General features: G+C 36.8%; 1 long non-coding RNA gene across 1 annotated transcript; it reads left to right on the plus strand.

Annotated features, from left to right (window-relative positions):
- The first annotated feature begins 3,092 nt into the window (after positions 1–3,092).
- On the plus strand, positions 3,093–14,056 carry LOC136044444 (uncharacterized). Its single transcript, XR_010621818.1, has 3 exons — positions 3,093–3,314; positions 3,758–3,898; positions 13,976–14,056. It is a non-coding gene; the product is annotated as an uncharacterized LOC136044444 (long non-coding RNA).
- The last annotated feature ends 7,149 nt before the right edge of the window (positions 14,057–21,205 follow it).

Raw genomic sequence — 21,205 nt, forward strand, 5'->3', positions numbered from 1 at the left:
CATTGGCCTTCTTGGCCACCTGGACATGCAGCTGGCTTACGTTTACCTGGCTATCAACTAATGCTCTCAGATCCTTTTCTTCCATGCAGCTTGCCAGCCACTCTACACCAAACCTGTAGTGATGCATGGGCTTTTGGACACTCCTGATTTCAAAGCTCACTGTTTTCTCTCTTACCTTGTCCTGTCCATGTCTTTTTTTTTTGCCTTTGTGTTTATTTGCTCTGTCCTCTGCTGTGCTCAATTTCCCACAGACGAGTACCTCATCCTCAGTCCCTTATCCTTATCAACCATGTTCATGTTTAGATTCTTGTTTGCCTCTCCACCATCTTGTTGCTTTATATTGTAATAGCAGGCTTGGTTTTATTGAACCTTGAGGGAAATAGCATCACATTGTTGAAAGGTGTGTGGTCTCAGTCCCAAAGAAGGTACGAGGAAAGCGAGCCATGCCGAGTGGAATGTTCACCGAAATCCTGTAATAGTTTGTGATAAGCTAAATATTTACACTGAGGCTGGTGATAAGTGTGTCTTCCTGCCTTGCAAAGCCAGAAACATACATTTGGATTAGACTTCTCTGAGTGTCGGTTAAATGGATGAAAATAAGTTTTGACATAATAGACATATGGATTCCTTCCCAGCTATTTCCAGAAGGATTCTTGTGCAACCTCATGCTAGCCTTATTTGTAAAATGGGGAGCAATACCTGCTTTCTTCGTATGGTTTTGCTCAATAATTGGGTCTCTGAAGCATGGTCTTTTGGCTTCCATCCCAGTGCACCTGTCTCTTGGTGAAAAGGTATTTGATGGGGCTGTTTGTCTCTGTCTCTCAAATTGCAGATACGTTGGTCAGACGCTTTCCCAGCTGGGGAGCCATATGTTACAATTGCTTATGTTCAGTGGCTTTGATTAGGCATTTTTCTTTCAATTAAATGAAAATGATCAGATTTTAACCAGAAGTGTTAAGTCTGTCCATTTGTAGATTAAAGGTGAAGTTTGTGGGAGCAGTGACGTAACTAAACAGGACAAGGTTACATAAAATGGGTACAGAATTTGAGACCCAGCTGTTCTCTATGGTATATAACTGTTAATAATAGCATGAAATGCGTACTACATTGGAATTTTGTAATTTTGTCATGGTTTTATGATTTATTTTATCAGTATTCCACATCATAAGATCATGTAGTACACTGGGAGTTAAAGAATTAATGCTCCAGTTCTGTGGACTACTGATTTTTCTGGGTACCTGGTTCTCAGAAGAGAAGAAGAAATCCATACCCCAGAGGACTTTGTGTTCCCATTTTCAGTTCAGAGGGGAAGATAAAACTGCTCACGGGTCCTGAGACTGCCTCTTTTTTTGCTGCTCATCTTAGCAGTGAGTGCTCCCTAGCCACCTTTCAGCTTTAGAGTAAGGCCTTTGGTTTTGGATTCTCTCTTATTCTATTTGATTTATTAACCTCAGTTCCAATTATATTATATTGTGTTATCTTCCATTCCAATATCATGTTTAGTAAATTACCTTTCCCCTTTCCTCCTCAGGTCATTGTGGCTGTTTTGTTTTCAGGCCCATCTGCCATTTCCCTACCTTTTTTTTTTTTTTCTCCCAGGGGGTGGGTCTGTGTGTCCCCCTGCCCCATTATTCACAGAACCAGGCTGAATGGTCCATAAACTGCTCTCCCTCCCTTTTATTTATTTATTTATTTATTTATTTTGTGGGCCTACAGGCCTGGCCTGCTGTCCCTGTCACGAACACAGATCTAAAGATAACTCTGTGACAAGTTCAGTGAATCAGTAACTTCTCCTTTTTCAGGAGGAAGAAACAAACTCAAATTATGAGTTGTTTCAATTATAAAGTGACATTTATTTACGAATTCAGTTATTTCCTGTAAGGATGTTTTGACACAAAAATCTTTAGAATGTGTTCTACTGATTTAAAGGCATGAAAATATGAAAACTGTTGGTACATGGCTGCCTTTTTTATCTATATATTTTTCTCTAAGAAAGTAAAATTAGCATTTTTCTTTCAGTCATCAGTCACATGTTTAAATTATTTCTACTGCATTGTTCTGTGATGTTCAGCTGCTGGTATCAATAAGTGCAACGTCCTGAAGCAAACTGCCATCACTTTTTGCAAGGGAAAACTATTTTGAGGAATGCATTTTTTGTATTTCAAGGAATTGTCAAGTGCATCTATCTAGTTAAGGTTTGTACTTACATCCTTGGTAAATGTAATGTAACTGCATTTTACAGATACACCTGTGTAAGCCTTCTACAGATACAACTTTGTGACCAGTAAATGTCATGATAAAATCATTTCAGATCAGCTACTTCTCCAATTCTTCCTCACACCTAAGTGGGATTTCACTTATGTAGAAAATCCAATAGTAAACATAGAAACATCAAAGTTTGAATTCAAAGCCCTCTCTCGTCGGAATGAGTAGCATGGCATAAATGATGGAAACTAAACTGCTGGTTTTTGTCTTCTATGTAGTATACAGTAAATTCCTTCTTCATTTCTGTGATATTTCTATGGAATTGAACTGTTATTATGTTTCCTGTAAGAAGTGAAATAACAGTTCCTGATTTTTAGCTATGTTTTTCCCTGTTCCTTGATAAATTGGATTTTTTGTTGCGTTCAGTATACTTCAGAAGATTTAGCGTGGGCCTTCACAATAGTGTCAGAGGGAACCTGGGAATGAATGCTTCCTGACTGGCTGTTAAGTGAAATCTTAGTGTCAAAATTTGTATAAGGAGGAAAAAGATCTTGGATTTGAGTGTAGCACACAGTACAGTCCTGTTTGGCCCCTAGAACCATAAAATGTGCATGAAAGAAGCAGCTTTATTGATTCAGCTTGTAGCATCAGTTGCTGCTTACACTGCACTGTTGACTATATATGGTGAATATATGGTGAATATCATTATTAAGGTTACTCCACAAAGGCATACTCTTAATGTAACAGTGACCTTCTGGACTAAAAAATCCACAATTTAAGACAGTGAAGATTTATTAAAAATATACTAAACATCAGATGGGTAGGATCTCTGGAACCACAGGCTCTATGTGTTTATTGCACATCTCTGACAGATCAGAATGTTTTTTTTTATGACATGTCAGTAGAACATGCCAATTAAGTGCTAATTCTTGGGGAATAAACGTTTGAAAGTGTTCAGGATTGGCACCTGCTGAAGTGAGATTGAATGACAGCTGTTGTATTTTAAAGCTAGCTTGAAGTTCTCAGGAGTTAAATCTATCAACTTTGTGATACAGCAATTCTGTAATTCTGAAAGGCTGGAGAACCGAACCAGGAACTGAGAAAGCAAGGTAACTACATACTCAACAGAGGGACCAAACTAGAACCAATCCTGCATGTTGAACTTGACATTAGTTTATTATTCTTATATAGGTGATGGTAATTCTCATCGTTCTCAAAACTCTCCATATCTGGTGCATGGTTGTAAATGAATAATGCTTTGGCTATCATATCTTTCTGCAACTGCTGCTAATGAAATTCTCCATGTGCAGATTTTATTTAAATTCCATTTTTCTTTTGATCTTGTTAGTATTTGAAGTTGACTGATACTTATCAGTGCTCTCTCTACCTGCCCTATTTTCCCTGGTGCATACCCCATGGCCCTCTTGCTTAATGCTGAACTGGCAGAGATGCTGGCAAGCTCATGATGTCAGACTAATGACTCAGAGTGGGTTCTGAACGTAAAGCTTTTACCATTTCAGTTGAGGAACATTTTTTTGTTTGGTTGTTTCAGCGTTCTCTGGGAGTGTTGAGGGGTGTTACACCCAGCAAAGAGTCTTAGTATGGACACAGCTACTAAGCTAGGAAAGCTAGTGTAGCAAACAATATTTGGTGAGTGTTCAAGGATACATTATGGAGGCCCTGGGCAAGTCAGGTGAGTATTTTAATTTAGCTTTCAGTGTCTTTCTCCTATGGTTAGGTTACTTGTTTTAAAAGTAGCCATGTTTTACTGCCAGGATCATGTTAAAAACAAAAGCAAAACAAAAGCAAACAAACAACAACAACAAAAAAAACAAAAACAACCACACTCATTTTAGTACAAATGTAAGGGAAGTGTTAACAGAAAACAAATTTGTGTTGACTGTTCTTCTGTTGGTACAGATGGCGTCTGTGTATTTTTATCACTATAAATCACTCACATTTGGAATCATACTCACTCCAATATCTTGCCTTGTGTTTATTCAAATAATCACAGTTTTAGATATTATATTAATTACTCAGTTTGTCAGAAACTTCTGCACAGGTAGATGAAAAAAACACTTATTTTGAGAAAATGAATGATACAGTTATTTTTCAACATATTTATAAATGTACAAATGATATGCAATTTTGAAAAGAGGTGAATTAGTAAGCTGAAATGTTGGTCTACAAGTTATTTTATTATACAACATATTGGAATTGAATGATTTGATATATAAAGATTTAAAATAGTACCATTAAATATGCTTGGAGGTCACTACTTATGTTTAAATTTGAACAATATTTGTATATTTTTTTTAACCTGAAAGTTCCAGTCTATTGATAGGATACAATAACACTTGATTTTTGCTTTTTATAATGGGATGACTACAGTTGTATTCCAGCTCTGAATTAGTAATAGTCAACAGTAGTGCTAGCTTGAAGGGAAGGATGCTAAGAACTTCAAGACTAAGTTTTCAGCTAGAAGGTGACAATTTGTACTCATAGGTTTAGATAAAACAATAATGTTTTTTTCTCTTTCTGGAGATTGCTGATTTGTTGGACTGTTAGCATAACCAAAGCAGTTTACTTGCTCTCTCGCATTATATAGTTTATGTACATTCCAGAGATGTCCATTTTCAGTTTGAGTGCCCTGCCTAGTCATCCAGTGGCTGAGGCAAACCCCCACAACATAGAAAAGGAGAGAGCAGTTTTGTAAGTCCCTACATGCTGCTCTTTTCTGTTTTGTGAGTTTGTCTAACTTTTACTACAATTTCTGCATAACGAGGACTGTGAATCCCTGCAAGTTATGCAGAAAACATTCCACATAGCAATAGAAATGAGCTGTAGGCTGTTCTTCCTTTATCGCTTTGCAGTGGTAAACAGGGTGAAAATTTGCTCCAAGCTCTTCAACTATGAGCTAGAGCCTGAAGCAAAACAGAAGGAATAACTTCTTAGACCTCTCAAATGGAAACCAGTTGCCTTCTGTTTTCCATCAGATATGTGAAGGAAGTGGGCCTCCATGCACAAAAGATGTTGTAAATTGATGCCAACTGATTATATAACCTATGTAACCTGATCAAGATAGACAACTTCTTTCTTACAGTTGCTACTTTTTTTTTCCCAGAATGACTGCAGTTTTCTGCTCTGAACTTTGACTATTACCCAGTTGAATTAACTTTTAAAGAATGGTATTCAAACTATTAAATACTCAAATTCAACTAAGTAGCAGCCAAATAATTTTTCATCAGTAACAATTACTGAAAACTATGAGAAAATGTATGTTTTCATTGACAAACACACCCAACCTAACCAGTTTCAAATTTGTACACACTTGCATTAGCAAATTGCAGTTTGCTTTGCTCAACTGAACTATGAGTCATAAAGATATCAAAGAAAATAACATCCAGAAATTCACTTTACGAGCAACAGGTAATTATAAAATTGGTTGACTCAAATGAAGTCTTGTTCGTAATTCAAATTATCTTGAATGACCTTCTGTTTAAATGTGCCTTTATAGAAAGGGCCTACAGTTGCTGTCCCTTTTCATGTAAACCCTCTGCACACATCAGTGGCATTACTCAAAGGGCAGGGTTTCAGAGTCAGGCTACCTGTAGCACTGCTGCGTAACTTGAATGCAGGAATGCAAGGAGATGTTTGTTTTTCTTATAGTGCATATAACACATGTACTTTACTGCTAAATACATTAAATGTAGAAGAACCCATCATTTCTATTCATGGTATAAAACATAATAGGAAAGAATACTCTGTCTTGCTTGATTGGTAAAATTCAGTTGTTCCTGTCAAAGAGAAAGGACAAATTTCTTGCTTATTTCTGGCTGGAGGAATTTCAGGGCAGTCACTCAGTGTTTACAGCCACATAACTGAGTTTGGAATTTGCACCTCAGATCTAAAAATACTCAGGAAACAGTTGTAGAAGATCATGCTGTCAAAAAAAAAAAAGTAGTAGAGAGAAATGAATATTTCAGAAAATAATTTGCCTAATCTATTTTATTAATTCATATTTTTATATACATACATTTGTAATTATGCATCATAGAGAAAGGGGCATCAAAAGTTATCTAATTCAATCCACTGTGACAAGCTAGGATTAGTTTTGCCTAAAGCATGTTTTATAAGAAATGATAGCTTTATTATTAGGGTTTCTTGAAGTGGAATTCTGCACTTTGTGATGAAAAGCATTTCAAATAACCTTAAATTTGTAATAGAACTTGAGAGAAAAAAGGATGTTCCCATGTAGATGCTTTTTCCTATCAGCCAAGAATCTACAGTGCCTTACCATTATTTATGATAGATCTACTGTACTTAGCAGCGGGCATACTTAGAAACTGTTTATAATGTTTAGATATGACTTATAATATTTATATATTAGAAGAAACCTAGTTTTATTAAATATACAGTATTATCCATATTCATGAACAGAAATGAAAGAAATGTGATATATATATGTGATATATATTTGATAATATATGTGAATATATATACATTCAGAAATGAATATAATTGTGATAATCAGATATTTTTCTAATTAAGTTATATTTTTCTAAGGAAATTGTATGCATTATACTTCCTACATTGATTCCAATATCATTCATATAGAAATGCAATGCACTTTAAAAGAACGTCATGCAACTGTGCAAACCTTTTACTTTTATAAATGAATTAAAAGATGTGGCTATTTTCATGACTAAAACACTACATAGCTTTGAGTTTTATAACAACCTATGTAGAATCTGGAAGGAAGAAATGAGCTGTAAGACTGCTGGATTGAGGTACTACTATGACATTCTTTGGTATTTCTCCATGGAAGAATAAACGTGTTGCGATGCCCTTGTATTGGTGGTTACCTCAGTAAGGTGGTATTTTGGTGTATTTCTTTACTTCCACTTCATCAGATTCAGAGCAAGATACTGGCTTGCATTAACTTACAGTATAATCTTTATAAGGTGTCATGATGTAATAATATTATATGTCCCAGAAAACACTGTGAAAATTCAATATGAAAATACTGCATAATTATTTCTTACATTTGATTGTAATTGTGGAACGAGTCTAAATTAAAGAAGAAAAGTCAACATCTCATACGCAGCAAATATTAGTGGAGTAGCAAGTTGGGAATTGGAGCAGAAGTTGTTTTCCCCACATCCATAGCAATGCACACACAGTGAATGATTAGACAGACAATAGAGTTTTTCTACCAAATTTTCTAAGATGGCTATTGCAAGATTTCTGCTATCTGCAACTCATTTTAATGAGACCAGCTGTTCTTGTGTTATTTTGACCACATCCATTTCATAATTGCAAAACACATTTCTTCTAGGTTTGGATTTCATCCAAAATAAAGTGACAAACTGCAATACCAGATCCTTCACTGCTTGTCCCTCTCCACTTGTTCTTCTCCGTCTTGTTTCAGTGGCACTAACTCTTGGCATTCTGGTTTAGCTCATTTGTGAGTGTGAATTCAATACAAATCAATACATTTGGAGCTGCTTTTAAACTGTGTTGTTATAGTGTATGCATAGCAACAGGTCATACAATAACGTATTATAAAAGCTCATCAGATACTACTGAAGAAAAGGTGTACAAATCTGTCTTAGACATCACTTAAGATATGTTTGATGTATGGAATAAAAAGTAATTGTAAGTATTACTGTGATTTTAAAATGACTTTTCTTGTTTTATGGAATAAAAGTGTGAGGGGGGAAGAGGAAGCACAAAGAGAAAATTAGAGCCATGTTTTTGCAGCTTTTCTCAAGAAAATTGAAAACATAACATTTGAGTAAGAAATGATACTAAAGTCTGTGAAGTACATCAAAATCAATTCCTTTGATAATTAAGCTTTCACAGACTGCTATTCTGTTTAATGAAAATGTTATTTCTATAAAAATATCTTCCTGATTATCTTGAGAGAGATTAAAACCTATTCTAAATTAAAAACCTGTAATAAAAGGCCTTATGTGATAATCTGTTACTTGCTAGGATTATAACCAAATTTTATAATTTATATTTGAGTACTTAGGCTCATCTGTTTTAATACAGTGACTTGGTAGCTGAGTAACATCTTCCCTCCTCTAAGTTCTTTGTGATTTTGGCAGGAATTTTCAAATGCAAATGCCTGATGCTAAGTGGCCTCTTCTTGAGATGTAGTGGCTTGAAATTCATACTGCACTGAGTGTTCAGTAGTTTTGAGAATGCCTGGAATACTGTATAGTTGCTGTTCTTTCTATCGAAGCCCCAAAATGTAACTTGCATTCATTTAACACTAGAATCACAGAATTGGAACATTCCCTGGGCAGCTCATTCCAGCAACAGACCCCTCTTTCAGGGAAGTATTTCCTAGCATTCAATCTGAATTTCCCCTGGCAATTTGAAGCCATTTCCTCTTGTCCTATCACTAGTTACATGAGAGAAGAGGCCGATCCCCAGCTCACTACAACCTTCCTTCAAGTAGTTATAGAGAGCAGTAAGGTCTCCCCTGAGCCTCCTCTGCTGCTCCACACTGAACAATCCCAGCTCCCTCAGGTGCTCCTCGTAAGGCCTGTGCTCCAGACCCCTCACCAGCCTCATTAGCTATTGAAGAATATATCAGATTGAATAGTTAATCCAGGGATGGGTTTATGTTTTTGATAATGTAACTTGTTCTGCAGTGGCTGTAGACAGGTTATAGCATGCCTGTAATTATATATAATATAAACACATTACTGCAGTAGTTTCTATAGGCACAGTTCCAGGAACAATCTGGGTTTGTTCTAAATAACAAATACGGTGTCACTGCAAAGTGTGGGAAAGAGTGTATAACATCCAGTGAAAAAGCTCATGCTGTCAGGACTATCATTTGGTTGTTATGAACATAATAATACAAGAAAAAAAATAATTAGAGATTGTTAGGAAGGGGTTAGAGATAACTGCTTTGTCAAATTAGTGCTCTGAAGATAAGACCCAGCTCAGTAGAAAATTCCTTACTGTTGCTATCTGACAGGAATAAGGGAAAAGTGTATTATCAGCTGTTCTGTAAAATAATTGAAAAATATAGGTGTTTTTTTTTCTGAGAAAAGTGAGGAATAGGAGCTGTTAGGGTGGAGCTGATAATTGCCAGCTGCAGTTCTAGTTGATTCAAGTGTATCAAAGGGAGTGATGGATAAGTATGCAGAATATGCAGAAGCTCTGATGGTTATGTGGACCACACTCAGTGGTCCTTGCAGCTCTTTGTGACAGTGTTCTTTGTTTGTTATTCTGAGAATGAATTTTCTCTACTGCAAGGTGGTTGTTGAAATTAAGACGAGCTTCTTTTGCATCTCTGTATTCAAAAATATAAGATGTATGGTGGCTTCTTCTAATGATTCCCCTCTATTACTATTTTTACCCACTTGTGAAATCAGACTGGAAGACAACAGATATTTTTCCAAGAATAGGCAAAGAAGGATTCCCTGAGCAGTAACAAGGCTGTCACTGATGGGTTTTGAGCTTGTTCGCAGTGGCTCACTGAAAAACAAATTCACAGAACCTTGCAAAAGAAATCCATTTTGAATACCCAGCTGAGATGTGCTGTAGGGAACTGAAAATGCACAAGGATGAGAATGTATCATTCTGTCAGCTTTGTCATAACCAAAACAGCATTTGTCACTTGTGGCTATAGTTTTAGTGTAGCTCCAGTGGACTACGCTGACCCTTTTCTATAAGCCATGCAGCTCAAGAAAAGCATGACAGGTTTCAGTATGGTGCCAGTGCTTGGTTGCCCATAAAAGCCACTTAAAGCAGATATAAAACCTGCAGTGGGAGCTGTGAGGTCAGTAGAGCAATCTCTTCTTTTCCACCCCAAATATTTCAGGACTATTGTGTTTTCTTTTTTTCCTTTTGATACACGTGTATCGTGGTTGGTTTTTTTCTCCTTTTTTAGAACATTGATTATGGCAAAACTGATCTAATGTATTACTTTACATTCCTGACATCTTTTTGTAGTTTCAGTGTTTTACTCAGTCTGGGATATAAAGATTAAAACACCCATTTATTAGAAAAGAGGTTTTTTTAGAATTACTCTACTGCAGAAGAAAGGAAGTGTGCATCTAATTCAGGAAAACTGTACATTTAAAGAACATGGAACCATCATTCTTATTCTGGGTGTGCAGCTACAGCACTGTGCTTCATGGTGAATGCCACTTGTCTTAGTCTGCCCCCTGTAATATGGTAAAAAACGCCAATTTGTCATGAATGTGTACTCTCTGAAATGAAAAAAAAATCACATCTTTATGTGGATATGTAGATGTCATGCAATGACAGAGTTTTGTTGTTTTGTTTAATGAGTAATACATGTGGAATTTGTTGCAAATTTTCCCTTTGAAGACAGAAGCTTATCTGGATCCATTCCAAGACAATATTTTGGACAGTACTTATGGTATGAAACACTTCACTTTTAACAGCTTTTAGAAATGCTGGACATGTGATCTCAGTTTGCTCTCATAACAACTTTGGTAATGATGCTTATCATTTTTATTACTATTATTATTTTTATACAGCTGATTAAATGTCATAACACTTGGAAATGAATGTTCTATTTAATTACAATTGAAGGACAGCTGTTAGGTGTAGTGATGACTCTTCTTTATTTCAACTGTCTTTGAAGTTTGACTCCACCCTACAAAGCACCTACTTCCTGCTGTATAACCATAATTCTCGCTGTAAAATGCTTGCACAAGATTCGTGTGTATTGACATCCATTCGAAAACAATTCCAAGATTACAAATCAAAACTGCTTGAATGAGATGCTGCAAAATCACCTAGTCACTTATCTTTACCAAAACTTTGTGCTGACAGATCTGCAATACTTAGTTCTGCTCTAATCAACACTGCAAATTACACAGCATGATCCCTGCTGTTCTGCCAGCATTATCTGAACTATAAATGTGAACTGTCAAATAAAATTACATACAAATATTTTGCTAGCAAGTTATCTATGCATCAAATTGTTTTATTTTGTATTTTTTCTTTTATTTTCTGTATCAGTTCCTTTAAGGTAATTTCTTGTCTGCTCAGTTCTTTCCTTTTGAGCTGTATTTTGCTCAGTCTTTAGCCCAATCAGCAGTGACAAAACCTTTTCAAATTAATGATTTGTTATTCAAATTTTGATCGTATTGAATCCCCAAACTAGGTAACTTTTATAAGTCCTAATACAGAATTTATTTCAGTGAGATAAATATGATGCAGAACATATATATTAGAGGAAATGAAAAGGTTGAAGTTTCTTAACTTCGTATTTTATTGTTTGTCTTCAGGAATTCTGGCACTGTGCTGACCTTTATTTTGTATATAAATTATTGATTCTTAAATCTGAAATTAAATATCATTCTCTGTTCCCTTCTGAATACGGCTAGTTGGAATAAAGCCCTGTGCCTTAATTTGTGATGGGGCTCTGACTGTTTTTGGTGTGGTGTATTGTTTTGTTTTGTTTAAATAATGACAGACTCGCTTCCTGCTTTAGCAGTCGCTTGTAGACTTCCTGGAAGGAAGGTAAGCAGGTGACCTCTCCCAGTGCAGTCAGCTGTGTAACGTGCTATCTGTCATGGCAGTGATTCGCACCCTCCTCAGCAAACCCAAACAGCTTCTAGGCTAAGAATAGAGATTTCTGGATTCTCTTGGGTTTTGCAACTCCTGACTAGTTCTAAACAAGTGTGTCTGGTTTGCACAGAGTGATCACTTAGGAGTTTGTTGTATTCTCTTTTTGTTACTTTTTCAGGTATTTTTAAATGTTTTCTGTTTTGATTTTTTTAACTGGATGCTTCTTTGAAAGGAATAACTATCAATAGTCTTACATTCTTGAACCTGTAAAAGGAAAAGGAATAGGCCCTTTCCTCTATCCACTACAAGTGGTTCTGTAAATAGTGGCTTTAAGTGGCAGCAAGGAAAAATTAAGATAAAACTGAAGAAAATTCTGATGAAAATAGTTCAGCACTGGAATCAGTTTACTACGGAGGTAATGCTGTTATTGAGACTGACAAACCTTAAGGAGCTTTTAGGTATAGCTTATGACCTCCCTTCCTCCTCTTGTCTATTAGCCAAGGAAAAAAAAAAAAAGCAAATGTGTCTCATTCCTCTCCAGATTCAGCAGACACTAACTTAGATTTTGCCTTTTCCCATCAAGGCAGAAATTATGACACTGTTACACTTTTTTTTTTTTTTTTCTGTGGAGTTTATTGCCTGTTCTGTTTGCGTGACCTGGAGAAGTATGTTTTGCAGTTGTATAGAACAAAGATAATCGTGGTGCTTTGAAGTCCTCTTTAACTTTTATTCTAAGACTAACAAAGGATCTTTAAAAAATAAATTATAAATGTCATTGTTACATGCTTGAATTGTCACCCTGTAACCGTACATAAATGCACAGAAATGTAACAGTAACAGGGAGCAGTTTAGCCTCCACAAAATCTTGTTCCTGAAAAATCTAATTAGTAGATGGGGAAAAAAACAAAGCCACACAAAGAAATCAACCGTTGTTTCTAGGAAGGTGTCCTATGTTATCCTTTAAAGTATATGCTGTACGGAAATTCTGAATTTGTCATTTGGAACTCTGAAATCGTTATCTGTCAAGCCAGGATGCTTTTTCTAAGTGGAAAGATGTTTAACTCACTGAGCCAGGGGAAGGGTAGTTAAGCTTATTTGACAAAGATAGCTCTCTCCTGTCTGAAATCTTGGAATGAAATTCTCTGCATGTGTTTATGCATTCCGTGATATCAGAGGTCTTTGTACTGTATTTACTGAACAGCTTTTATGAGATATAAATACCAGCACGTTCTGGTAAGTTTCTAACAAACAGAATGGTCTACTCAGTCTCAATATGGTCCTGTGTTGTAGCAGATTGGATACTATACTTCAATAATGGGAAATACGATTAAATTCTATCCAATGGTGTGTATACTTTATAAATGTAGATACCTTGTGGGTGTATAGAAGCTGACTGTATACCATTATTCATTATGTGCCTTATTCCAGGTTTTGGTTCCTAGTCTTTTTTACAGTTGCACATTAGCACTCTTGAGGCTTCCTGCAGTACTGGTTTAAACTAGTCCCTCCTGCCTAAAGAATATTCCATTTCTTCTACTCCTGTCATAATAAAAAGTTATTATTGATAGTTGGTGATTTTCCAGTACTCTTCTTGATGCATAAAACTCAGACTGGGTGCTCACAGATTAGCCATGTCTCTGAGAAAGTGTGATAGGTGGATAGATGGGTAAATGATGGGTCATTTATGAAAGGCTCATTTATGATTACCTCCTATAATTGATCAGTTGCGTTATCAGCCGACTTGCAATTAAGATAATAAGGCAGTTATTAAGTTAAGAACTCTGGAGCTGATAGTTTAAGTTGCACTGACCACAGAATTAGTGTTTTGTGTACTTCATTCTTAGTATCTGCAATCACATCTCTCTCTGCTACACTCAGCTGAGTTTAGCCATGTTCTTGCTGTGACATACTTTCTACTTTGTGGATTATCTTCCTCACAGACAGAGTGGTTGGGATGCTGGGAATGGGAGAAATATCTTTTCTGATAAAATTAAAACAGTTATGATTTATTGAGGTGGGAATTTTACTTGTACCTTTAATGTCTGATAAAAATAGCTGTTAAATTGATGAAGCCAGGTATTAGATAGGCCACGTACTTAGACAGAGAACTCAGACAAAGATATTTACCACATCTTTCTGTTTTCAGTTGAGAAAACTTTCCTAATGTGCTTATCTTAAAACAGTAAATCTTGTTTCTCAGGTAACGTAAATCAGCATGGATGACCAATATCTCCCTTGCAAAGGAAGTAGAAATTTCTCGAGTTGATTGCCCTCAATAGCTTCTCAGGTAAGGACATCTCTGCACAAATAAAATTAGCTGTAAAAGAACAATTACATTTGAGCCAAACACCAGAAAGTTGAGCTGGAAAGCTGAAGTATTACCTACATGTGAATAGATTAATAGAGAACATCTAGAACAGAATCTAGTAATACTTAAGTGTAATGGAAAAATATTTAGGAGGAAAGTGTAGAATCTGATGTAACCATAAAAACCACAACTAATATAGATTTAAATAACAGTGTGAACTTTTGTTATTGTGCACATGTAAACCTACATACCTATGAAAATCTTGAGTGTTCCCAAAGTGGGGTACCTCTTTAGAGTGCTACTTGCACAGAGGAACCGTCACCCAGGGATGACAGGATGATTGTTAAGCTTCTTTAAGTGGGGAACCAGGAGGCAGTTAGTGAAAGCTGAGGTTCTTTAATTACTCACTGCTCAATGAACTTTGTTCTTATTCTGTCATCTTATATGGGATAAGTATGAAAAGACCTCCCTTGGAGGAAGGTGCAAAGTTTCACATTATTTACAGGAAAAGAATAAACCTTGATATCACAAAAGGTTGTTTGAGAACATCATTTACAACCTGAATGAATGTGGATGTCTAGAGAAGGCATATGGGAAAGGTTGCACCTGTAGAATCAAAATATTACTTTGCATTATAATTTTGAATCTCTGATCCAGAAGGAAATATACAGAAGATGTAAAAAGGGTAATCACAGTGAGAGACTAACATTAGAAAATATTTTCTGGGTCAGAATTACAGTCCTTACCTGAACGGTGAGTTGCATGCTACTATGCTGTGTGCATACATGATTCCTGAAATGTTAAAGCTAAAGAAGTTTGGTAGCTTGGTGTGATGTTCAGATTCTAAAGCTAGTACTCTTTTCAGGGAATTAGAATTGAAAAGAAGTCTGCTAGCTGACAAAACTGGATGGTAGAACTTCTGCTTTCTCCATCAAGAATGCTCTGTTCATTTCTCTCATGCACCATTCATTGATCATTCACTTTCAATTTCCATTTTCTGAATTACACTGTGCATAAGGAAGGGTGAGATACTGAAGTAAAAAAAGAGTTGTGGGATTAATGCTTTTGCTTCCCAAAACCTACTTCTAACACTAGATAAAGAAGATTTGCTTGGGACAGAGAGTGACTGTTCTGACTGTTTTTACTAGCAGCAAGACATAAACTTAGCTCTACTTTAGCCCAGTTAATTATTGTTTTGTGGTTTGAGGGGCAAAACAGACTGGCCAGCTGCTGTGTTTCCCGTTGGCATGAGTGAGACAAGTCTTCAGAGAGTTAGTGGAACTGGGTCAAAATGAAAATGCCTTCCACAAGAATCCCCAACAGTCGTGGCTTAGAAATACAACCTTTCAAATTATGAAATTAAAATATACATTTTACTCTTTTTTTTTCTTTTTTTTCTTCTATGGTTTGAAATTGAATTAAAAAGTAGTTATAAAGCTAAATGTAGTAGCACATTCAGTCTTTACCAGCAAAATAATCTTTTTTTTTTTTAAGTACAAAATTAAAATTTCAATGTTATTTATTTATTTATTTTTTAAAGTCACTCTTCATTGCATTCCAGTACGCTCCACAGCACAATCAGAAAACCAGATATTCATTGTTCTGTACAAGGTTCCTATCTGAAATCTTTGAAATCTTTCTTCATTTAGATTAAGAGTCTGTATTGCAAAAAGGTTTTAAATGAAGCAAAAACATTTATGCTTGAATGAGTTATAGAAGCTATGGAGCCTTCAATTAAATCAAAGCTCTCAAAAACAAAATATCAAGTCCTACTTAAAAGAACTGTTTCATGTTTATGCTGCCAACTTGCTGATCTTGCATAAAGTTGTTCCCTTACTAAGGAGTTGGTTCGAGTAACGCCCATCATCCAAAAATGTGTTACCCTGTATGAGATCTACATTTTAATCAGCTGATGAAACAGATGTGGGAGGACTGTCATGAGCTCTGCTTCTGAAATCTAAGAGAAGCAACTACAGATCTGTGGAAAAAAAAAAGAAATGCCATCAAGTTTCTCATTTCCTGACTGACCAGTAAGAGACAGATTAGAAATTTAAGATTCCTCGTATAAAATCGTAATAGCTTGAATTGAATAACTTTACTTAGTGAAGTTCTGCAGAATGTTTTGCTTTTAAATAAAAATGTTTTAAAAAGCAAAACCAAAGGATTTGCCACTTTTCCATATTGCATACAGAGAAAAGAGTATAAATTCAGTTCTCACAAGAAATAGTTAAAATTTCAGGTGTGATATAGGAATATACCAAAGTTTGTAGGTTACTCCATGGGAGAGAAGGTGAAATGTCATAATAAAAGCATATATGCTGATAACTCATAATTTAAAAAATATATTTAGCCAAACAATATGGTGTAAAAGAAAGGATGTATAGGTCACGACTTGGAGACCAATCACATGTATTTCCATTAGGTTGTTTCAATACTGGAACAGTGTGGACGTGGTAGCATGAAGCAGGAGGAGCTGTCCCCCTTCCAGTTCCTGTGAGCAGGTTGCCAGAGCTATTTAGATAGTGTTCTAATCTCTGTATTGCAATGACATGCATTGTCCATAGACCTTTCTGTTAATTACACTTGTGGTTTCAAATTCCCATCCTCCTTCATAACTGGCCACAGAAATTTTGTAGCGTTTGAATGTCGTGGATATGTTACTCAAACACGTTAAGTGCAACTTCAACCATATAATTTTTTTCATAGGTTACTGGGTGGGAAGACAGACTTTTTAAAAATACATCCTATAATAAGAAGGTATAATATATATATAAATATATATATGAAGTATAAAACTACTAAAAGCAAGGGAATACAAACTTCAAACTTAGACAAATTCCAGGTGTTCTTCTGTTATTTGCTTATTGATTTCAGAGTTTCTAAAGACAGACTAGCTTTTCTTACAACATATTTTTGGTCAGGTCTATGTGATAACAAAGATAAATAAATATCCAGACCCCAGTCTTGTTCTCCCTAGAATCCAGGGTAATAATATTTATTTTAAAGTATGTCACAATCTCAACTCCTTTATCTCCTTTATTAGTGAGGATTGTTCCTTAGGCAGTCCATGCAGGAGAGGGAAATGCAAATTACTGTTTTGGAATTAAACTCATTTCCTGCTCTTTGGTCATAATGAATGCAATATCTTTCCTTTAATGTATCCAGCTCCACAGATCAACTGTTACCTTAGTATATTCCACATGACTGCAGGCCTTTTTCCATTATCAGTTTTCTATAGAGCATCACAGAACTATAAATTGAAAGTGGGAGTGTAATATAGATATCAGAGGGCTTTTGCAGCATCCTGATGTACACTTCCTGTCGTCTTTTGCTAGTTATTCTGTGTGAAGGCTTAAAGGATACAGCTCTGTACTCAGCAAACCCTGTTGTATTCCTAAGTTCGTATTGCAGTCAGATGTGGTAAACGATGACTGATAGTGTTTCATTAAAATGAGGCAGTCACTCTTCAGCATGCTGAATAAGATCTTTAATGGATAGGAGAAATGTTGCTCAGCGTGTTTTTTTGGTTTGATCACCAATCTCATGCATAGCATTAATTATCTGAAACAAAGCAAATTGACTATTAAATAACCTCAACAATTTAAACAGGAAAATGGTTGGAACAAAAGAGTAACTCCTGCTTACTGGTAAGTACAGTATTACATTATTTCACTTCATGGAATGAAATACTATCTCTTGAGCTTTTGAGTTGTTAACGATACTGACACAAAAAAAGTTTTATTTATCAAATAAAGTGATTCTGAGCTGAATTTTAGTTTGTTGTTCTGCTATTGGTACAGCAGAAATGTAAGGGGTGTATTTGCATTTTTATGAGTATTTTGGATGATACATTATCCTAGTTATTAATCATTAGATTAAATTTTTAAGTCTGTTTTTACTTACATATTCTTATGATTTCATGTTCTTTTGAAATATATAAACTTGAAGCTGTAATTGATACCACAGGTTTTTTTACAAGAAATATTAATGAGTTTTCCCTCAGTCTTGCAACAGTTCATTTTATGCTGTGATCATTAGTTACTGCCAGCACAGTTGACAGCCTTTGAAACACAGCCTAAGCTCTGTTTAACCTTCTTGCTGAGCTTTCTTGCCACTGAAGCACCATAATGTGTGAAGAGAAGTAAAACTCTGGAGTCGTGTTTGAACCACTCCAGATCCAGTTTTGCTATCCATGCATTGCAAGGTCCCTTGTTAAAATACAGTGTTTCTAAATAAAATAGTACAGTGGATGCAGATAATGTGGATTAATTTACAGGAATGCTTACATGGAGCATGTAAAGTAATGGACCCCAAAGAACTCCTGTTACTGCTCTAGTGCAAGACTTTGGTTGTGTCAGATAACTGCTTAGTGGTGGTCAAAAAAAGCAAGTAAAACATTAGAAGCAAATAGTGGAGAACAAAAGAGCTGCATCATTTTTTAAATCCACGATTTTTCCACTTTTGGAATACTATGAAAGGGTCATGAAAAGAGCACTGATTATCCAAGATATGGAATAACACCCATATGAAGAAGAGTGAATAGCTTTCTATTGCTATTTTTTCCTAGCCGGGAAGGAGAGGGCTTAAGGTCAAAGCGATGAAGTTATATGGAAGAAGGAGAAGCTGTGGAACTAGGAGTCAGATTCAGAAGGAGGTTCTTACTGCAAGAAAGAAGATCTGCTGAAAGTTCTTTCCAGAGGACTTAGTGAGTGCAAGAAGTTTACCTGAATTCGAGGTGGGTATCAAACAAGTCCTTATATGTGAGATTGGAATAATGAGAAAACATGAGTTTGGGGCCCATCACTACAAGACATCGAGGCCCTTGAGCGTGTTGGAGAAGGCTAGTGAAGCTGGTGAGGTGTCTGGAGCACAAGTCTTGTGAGGAGCAGCTGAGGGAATGGGGATTGTTTAGTCTGGAGGAGGCTCAGGAGAGACCTTCTAGCTCTTTATAGGTCTCTGAAGGGATGTTGTGATGTAATGGGGGTCAGCCTCTCTTCCCGTGTAATAAGCAATAGAACTAGAGGGGATGGCCTCAAGTTGTGCTGGGGAGGTTCAGGTTGGATATTGGGAAAGATTTTTTTTTCTCAGAGTGTTCAGACACTGGAATGGGCTGCCCAGGGAGGTGCTTGAGTCACCGTCCCTGGAAGTATTCAAGAATTATGTTGTACTAAGGGACATGATTTATTGGAGAAATACTGGTGGTAGGACTAGATGATCTTGAAGGTCTTTTTCAACCTGGGTGATTTTATGATTCTGTACTGTGCTAATGAAATACCCAAAGTTGAAAATAATTAATGAGCATCAAGTTTTAAGAAGGAAGTGTTACACTGCACCATCTGGATCAGTGTCTGCAGACATGCACCTTCCACCAAACCTCCAGTGCATTACTGGTCTTCCTTCAAAGGGAGGATCAGAAAACCAAAGCCTCTACTTAGTAGCTGGTTGTAACTTCCTCTTCAGTCTCTAAAGCTTTGCCTTACACTTGAAAGCAGATTTTTATCTCTGGCCTCATCAAGTTAAGGCTGTGAAGCTCCCTGCCATTTTGCTGGCTTCTTAACCCTCTCTTCCCAAGCCCTTCAGTTTCCTGACCCCATGCTGTTTAGGTATCTGTTTCACAATCAAAAAAAAAAAAAAATTAAGTATAGACAACGAGACACAACGTATACTTCTGCAGGCCTCTTCACAACCAGGTATTTTTCTCTCCTATTAGAACACAGTTTTATTCCTCCTAGCCACAGTTATCAGTGGGAACTCATTTAACAGGTAACTATGATACAGAATGGAACATCATTTTTTGTTTTAGATGTCTATAAAACATTTGTGAGATTAAAATTCATGTACTTTGTTTGAGGCTCTCAAACAAAGGTGCAGATCACCTTGCATATATTACTGTTATGATTTATGTCTGCAATAATCCTTGCCACATCTACCAACTTTTCCGGAAGTTACTTTTTATTTCCATTACAATGGGATGACTTAGGCTTTCTTTCTGCTGATCCTTGTAAGAAATTTCCAAGGCACACTTTATTAAACAGGGCAGTATGCTACAAGCTGGTACTGTTTCTTGAGCTGGCTAACTAATTGTTTTCTACGTAACACATTACAGCTCTTGTTTTTCCCTGGGGAGTAATACTGTAGTTTCTGTGGTTTCCTACTGAAGCATAAAGCAATTTCTAATGGTTTGTGTAAAAACAGAGACCAGGCTGTTGTAGCCATATGTTATTGCTTTCCATGAGATTTTTTTAACTGTTACATCAGAAGCCATTGGTAGGTTTTCCAAACTGGTGAACCAAGAACGAGGTTTTAGGAGAAAGTGTATTTCTCTTATGTCCTGGTACATCATTTGTTCTGGCATACAGCACTATTGAAACCGGTGGGATGGAACTTACTCCAAATGTGTTTGGTTTTAAATACTCTCCTAGATGAACTGGATGTCTGCGTGAGTTTAATGACCCAAGCTAAGGGAAACTTTATTATTTGATGAATATTTTTCCAGATGTCACTGCCATGCCACACAGAGTAACGCAGCCAGTACTGCTCTGTTATCAAGGACTTTCTGCCATTGTGTGGCTGTGCTGCATGACCTGAGAGCACAGCAGGCACGAAGGGGAAACTGACAAAATTAAGAACCTAAGGTTTATTATTAAGGATTACATTTATTACACAATATTATATAACTATGTTATTACAATGCTACCACGCCGAACAAAGTTACGTTCTTGGTTAGGGCTTGCCTGACTCAGGTAATGCAATACAGGAGACCAAAACAAAAGCTGCTGCACTGAGAAACTAACCCGAATTCATACTTTTCTCTGCAGAGTGACAGTTTGGATAAGTTTCCAACCTTGTGTACGGGCGAGTGTCGTGTTAGTCCCCGAGTAAGCTTACTAACTCTGGCCTCGGCCAAAGCAAGCAGCCCCCTCCTTTCCTGCACGAGGGAGGTCCCGGCCCGGCTCTGTCCGCGCAGCAGCAGCGCAGCCCCGCGCTCCCCGCGCCCGCCCCGCGAGGGGGAGGCAGCCGCGGGCTGCAGGTGCGTCCCGCCCTAGGCGCGGCCGTCCCGCAGGTACTAATCGCAGCCCTGCCCCGCCGCCCGCCCGCAGTCGCCGTCCCGCCGCGCCTCGA

Source organism: Cyrtonyx montezumae, unplaced genomic scaffold, assembly GCF_038088225.1.
Source record: "Cyrtonyx montezumae isolate F1298 unplaced genomic scaffold, pur_monq_1.0 scaffold_11, whole genome shotgun sequence".
NCBI lineage: Eukaryota > Metazoa > Chordata > Aves > Galliformes > Odontophoridae > Cyrtonyx > Cyrtonyx montezumae.